Here is a 6,091-nt window from a genome sequence, read left to right on the forward strand (position 1 = left end):
CGCACGCGCACGCGCAGACGCTGCCGCCGGCCCGCGGACCCGCTCGAGTCGTTGCGGGAAATGTTTTTTTCTTTCCTTTTTAGAGAGAGCAAACATTGGCATGCGCGAGGGCCGGCGACCTGCAAACCTCTGCCGGCTCGGGTGCGAAGGAGGTATTGAGGTGCTCGGTGAGGAAGGCAGGGGCGAGCAGACTTAGGAGGGCGCGATTGTGAAAGCAAAAGAAAAAAAAGAAGCTCTGAGTAAAAAGCACCTATTTCGCTTCGGACGTTTTCCTGTTGGTTGGAGCCTCACGACATCTCTTCCAGGTCGGGCTGAATGTGAGAAATGAAGCTGTTAAGTGGCTGAGCTAGAATGTGAACCCAGGCCAGATGTCTTGCTTCCAGGGCCAATGCTCCCTGGCCAGAAGAGGCTTGGAGGACAGATAAATGACTTGGAGGGCATTTTGGTGCTAGGGAAAGCACTTATTCATTAATTCAATCATCCAAATAGTAAGCACCTATTATGTGCATTGTGCTGTGCTAGGAGCTGGGGATAAATATACATTCCTGAAAAAGCAAGTGTCTGCTCATATGGGCTTACGTTCTAGTCCAAGGCAGAAAGCAAGTAAACAAATAGGAAAGAACATATCTAAGACAGGACAGGGAATAAACCAGGGAAGGGGTAGCAGGGGATGCTCAGGAAGGAACTGCTAAGGTGATCATATATTTTTTTAAAGATTTATTTACTTATGCATACAAGAACTGGTGTACAGGCCAGAGGCGTGATGGGTGAGAGGATTCACCAGAGACAAAGTGGGGAACAGAACAGGCAGATCTACTGAAATACTCTGCTGAGGGGAGCAGGGCTAGTCAGGAGAGGTCTGCTGTGCCATGTGGGTAGCTCCCTGGCCTGGGATTGAACTCCTGTTGCAGTGGCTGCAGGGATCACCAGGGAGATTCCAGGTGATCATATTTCAGTGGAGACCTGAAAGTGATGAGAAGGAGGTAGTAGAACAGCATGTGCAAAAGCCCTGGGGGCATGCTTTTCAGATATATGTTAACTCTAAGAAGCAACTGTCCTTTATCATCAATAGGCTGAGGGTCCCTTATGTGGATGTGGAAACAGCCTGAGAAAGGTAAGGTACTGTCTCAGGTACTTCACCTAACACTTGCAGAGGAATAAACAGGACATTCATTACCAGGGAACAAGGAAGCTGGAAGCCCTCATCCAGCACATCCAATTCATCACCTTGTTCTGAGGGCAGTGCCTCCTAAGCATCTCAGCTCTATCCATTTCTCCCACTCTGGGTAGGCTGCTCCTTGTTTCTCAGTTGGATGACCCCAGCAGCCTCCATTCTTGCCCCTTTCCATCGCATTCCCTCCATGCTCCATATCTCCTCAAAATACACCTCAGCTCAAACTCACTGGCTCCCCATTCTTTTAGGATAAAATACAGACTCTGAACAGCCACAGAAATATCCAAGAAAGGGCAATCATCAGACTGAAAGGGGAACAACAGTATAATTTTGTGGGACAACAGCAAACACCAAGATTGTCCAGGGCAAACCAGAATTGATGGCCACCCTAGCCTCAAGGCCCTTCACCTAGAACAGGTATAGAGTCAGTGAGATGTCTAGAACATCAAATTGAAGGAGGCTCAGCACTTGCACTGTCCTGTGAGTTAGGTCTCCTTAGAATTTGCACATTGGGCTCCTGGCTTCTCTCTTTGCCCCCCCCCCCCACACACACACTGCCTGTACCTCTGCGATTTGCTGCACCTCTACAGATCTTTAAGGCCTCTGAAGCACACGTGCTCTCTATCCTCAGGACCTTTGCCTGTTATGGAAATTATGGAAGCCTTCCCTGATTTCATCAATCAGTCCAAATTCAGCTATAATTGACTCTCAGAGTTCCACATACATCTCCTTCCTACCATTGGCACGTAATTCAGATGTGCCTTGAAGATCACAGAAAATCTTTGCTCTGGATTCTAGGTTACTGTAAAGTTGAGCTAACAAGTGGGAAGCATTTAGGTTTCCAAGGACCCATCTCTGGAGTGAAAATTCTCTGGGTTTAAGGCTCCTTCACCATTCACTTTGCTGTATAACTTCAAAGACTTGAATCTTTCCTGGCATCAGTCAGACCCCTCGTGAAAAGAGAGGTGACAGTGTCAACCTCACGGGGTTACTATAGAGATGCAACCCTTTGGTAAAACCCTTTGGCACAGAGGGAGGAGGAGACACTAGAAAAGCTGACATTCACCAAGGCATCACCAGTTTTTAATCCTCATAACAACTCGAGGTGGCAACCCTCAGGGAATGTCCCTAGCGTAGGTCCCTTGGTTCTCGTAGGGAATTCCTGACAAGCAAAACTGACAATAAAGCGAATTCCTGAACAGAGCAGATCTCAGGAGAAAGGATAATGGGGCAGCCCGGGGCATGCCGGTTATTGTAGTCTAGCCGCGTTGCCTGCTGGGAGTTGTAGTCCTGCCCGCGCTCTGCTTCCCCAGCAAAGGCTCGGCCCCACCTCTCCGGATATGACAAGTCCCAATTCCGCTCGGCGCTCGAAGTGGTAGCTTCAACGGGTGGGAGTAAGAGATTCTTGTTTTATCGGATTGTTGGGAAGATTAAAATGGTTAATACAACCAGAGATTTTAGAAAAGGGCTTGGCACAGAGTGAACGCTGTGTAAGTATTCGCTTTTATTATTTGGCCCTCAGTGACTGCATATTATCGACTCCATGTGTCAGATAAGGAAACAGAAGAGTTAGATAACTTTCCCAGGGTCACACAGCAAGGGAGGTATAAAAGCAGGTTTGGAAACCAGTTCCCTTAACTTTGGGGCACCTGCTCTTTCCTGTGGGGTGAAGTGGGTAGTGCCTGGGAGGGATTAAGCAAAACGTGGAAAGGCTTGCATTTTTACAAATGCTGCCTCGAGGAGACAGAATTCGGCGGCTGCAAGATTGGAGACCTTGCCGCCAAAGAGTGTCTGCATCGTGACTGCCTGTCCGGTCACGACGGTTTGCTGTGCTAACAAAAGCCTGTTTTTATTCAGGAGGCAGAGCTTCCTGCTCCAGGTGCGAACCCAAGCTAATCACAAGCATTGCCATTTCCTGTTGCCGGTAGTTGGCCCACTGGTGTGCCTGTAACCTAGTTTCTTCTGATCAGTGAGTCAGGGAGGGGGTTTGTTTGGAAAGTTTCCATCTCCCGACTATCGTTGGGGAGAAAGCCTTTTTTGCCCCCTTTCTTCCTTCCTGTAATATGAGGCTGCGATGGCTGGAACGGTGGCAATCATGAGACCATGAGGCACAGGTGTGAGGCCAAAAAGCACAATGAAGATGTGAGCACAGAGATGGAAAGAGCTAGGACTTCAATGATTTGATTGAACTGCTGAACTAATTCTGGGGGCTGCTTACTTATAGGTGTCTTAAGACTTGAGATAATAAGCTTTTTTATTGCTTAAGTTGTACTTAAAGGTAGGTTTTTGTTATCTATAGCCAAAAGCATACCTAATAGATACAGGAAGGTGGTGCAGTGCTCCATTTGAGACATAGCTGCGAACTGTTCTACAGCCTTCATTCAAAAACTCTGTTCTCAGCATGAAGGGAAGCTACCCCTGCAGTCTTGGGATCGCTGGGATGTGAAAGGCATGAGTAGTTTCCAAAAAGTATATTTGAAATGTGAAAAATGCAATGCTTTATAAAATCTGCAATATTAATTTTACAGCAATACTTATATCTAACATGCACACAAATTCTTAACAGTGCTGATTCTGATTCCAGGGGCGTGGGGGAATCCTGAGATTTTGCATTTCTAAAACTCCTAGGTATGCAAATTTGGATCCACAAACCACACTTGGAGCAGCAAGGTTGTGGATTACATTATATAATTATGTATTTTTATTTCTAATTTATAGCTAAGAAAACTCCCAACCTCATGTAAAGCTTTTATAATACAAACTACAGAAAGTAAAACTGTCTTATTGTTGACAGGAAGTGTCACAGTCACCCAGAAGACTGAAAGCAGAATCCCTGGGAAGGGGTCTGTGGTCCATAGGGTGTGTGACTCACTTGCTAGTGCCATTTTATGGCACAGACATGGAGTCTCATCTCCCTCAAGTGTGCCTGTAGCATAGCATTAAGAGTATATTAAGTCATATACTGTGTTATAAACCAAGATTACCTCTCTCTTTATATGTATGTATGTATGTATATATATGTGTGTATATATATGTGTATGTGTGTGTGTATATATATATATATATATAATGTTTGATGCAGTTGTATCAAACCAAATAGGGAAGGGAGTGGGTGGATGGGGGGTCAAGGTGTCATTGATTTACTTCTTCACTAATGGTTCATCTCGGTTGTTTCCATTGGCTTCTTCCATACAATTATTTCTGTGATGTCTGGATTGTGTAGCATCTGTTACCTTTTATATCACCTATTACTTTTGTATCATTTTGTTTCATTTAGTCAGTAAAAAGAAAGCCAGGAGACTGGAATTGGTTGGAAAACAAAAAGAATGAGCTTCCTTAATTTATAGAGTGTTGGTGGGGAGGGGACCCAGTGGACTATGGGGGAGAATGATGGGGCCTTTGGTGCTAGGTGTGATTTACACAGCTGAAGAGGTGTGAATCTGTACCCCTAAGTCATATACAGTGGTGTAAACAGTCATATACAGTTGTTTGAACAAAAGCAATCCAAATAAAGTAAAAATAAATGGAAAAAAAATTTTTTTTGTATTTGAAAGAGTAGGTTTATAAGAAAAAGGGACAGAAGAGTAAAGTACACTTGCATAGACACAAGCAGGCAGAAAGAGCTGCCCGGAAGGGGACAGGTTTGCTGAGAGTCCTGAGTGGTTGCAGGTGGGCGGCCTTGAGGAGAGCTGCCCCTACTGAGAGAGATCAATGAAGAGAAGTCCAGGCATGGTACAGGTCACCGGCAGGCAGGAAGGCTGCTGCCCGGTGGAGGGAGCAAGTTGGTGAAAAGAAGCACCTGCATAGTCACAGGTGGGCAGAGGACTGCTGCTTTTTTTTTTTTTTTAATGATTTATTTATTTTTATGCATACAAGAACTGGCGTGCAGGCCAGAGATGTGGAGTGTGAGAGGATCCACCAGAGACAGAGTGGGGAACAGAACAGGCAGACTTACTGAAATACACTGCTGAGGGGAGCAGCGGGCGAGACAGGAGAGGTCTGCCTCGCCATGTGGGTTTCTCCTTGGCCAGCCAGTAATTGAACTTGTGCTGCAGAGGCTGAGGATTGCTTCATGGTAAGGTGCTTAATCCCCTGTGTCACCAAGGAGGCCCTGGAAAAAGGTTTTAAAAAGAGCATTGCAACTCATTAAGAAAAGAAGATAAACCACTCAAAAGAAATATGAGAATCATAACCAACACTTATGGAGCATTTACTGTGGTCCAGGAACAGAGTTTTGCATAGTGCATTAGTTTTTATGACTCCCCTTCATGGCTGGTCATCAGCCCTATCTTTTAGATAAGAAGTCTTAGAACAGAAAGGTTTAGTAACTTGCCAAAAGTCACAAACTTACGTGACAAAGCTGGGATTTGAATCCCAGGCTCTTAATCACTGCTACGCTCTTTCTCAAGAAAAATAGGAAAAGACCATGTACAGAGTAAGGAAATAGGACTAGCTGCCCAGTATGTAACATTGGATTCCAGTGATTCTCAGATGCAAAGTTTTACATTCAAAAACCTCTGAAACTGGGTTGCCTCTTACTATCAATCACATCTTAGATTCAGTGAAATACTGTAAGAGAAATGCAAATTAAAACCACCTATCAGATTGGCAAAGAACAAAATACTGGCTAACACACCTTGTTGGCAAGGGTGTGGGTAATCAGGCTGGCTCCAAAGTTGCAGGAGTCTAAATGGGCCCAGCCTCGGTGCAAGGCTGCCTGGCGTGAGCTGTCAGAATGTAATGCATAAACACCCTTCACCCAGCAGTTCCACCCCTAGGAACTGACCTTTCGTGTCTTTTGGCCTTAAGAGCAAATGGACATAAATGCACACTTCACAACAGATTGCATTACACAAGACTGAATACAACCCCAACATCCAATGAGAGACTGAGTTAAAAAAGGTCTGTCCTGGAGTT

The sequence above is a fragment of the Talpa occidentalis genome, unplaced genomic scaffold, assembly GCF_014898055.3.
Source record: "Talpa occidentalis isolate TD23 unplaced genomic scaffold, MPIMG_talOcc4v2.1 talOcc4.10, whole genome shotgun sequence".
NCBI lineage: Eukaryota > Metazoa > Chordata > Mammalia > Eulipotyphla > Talpidae > Talpa > Talpa occidentalis.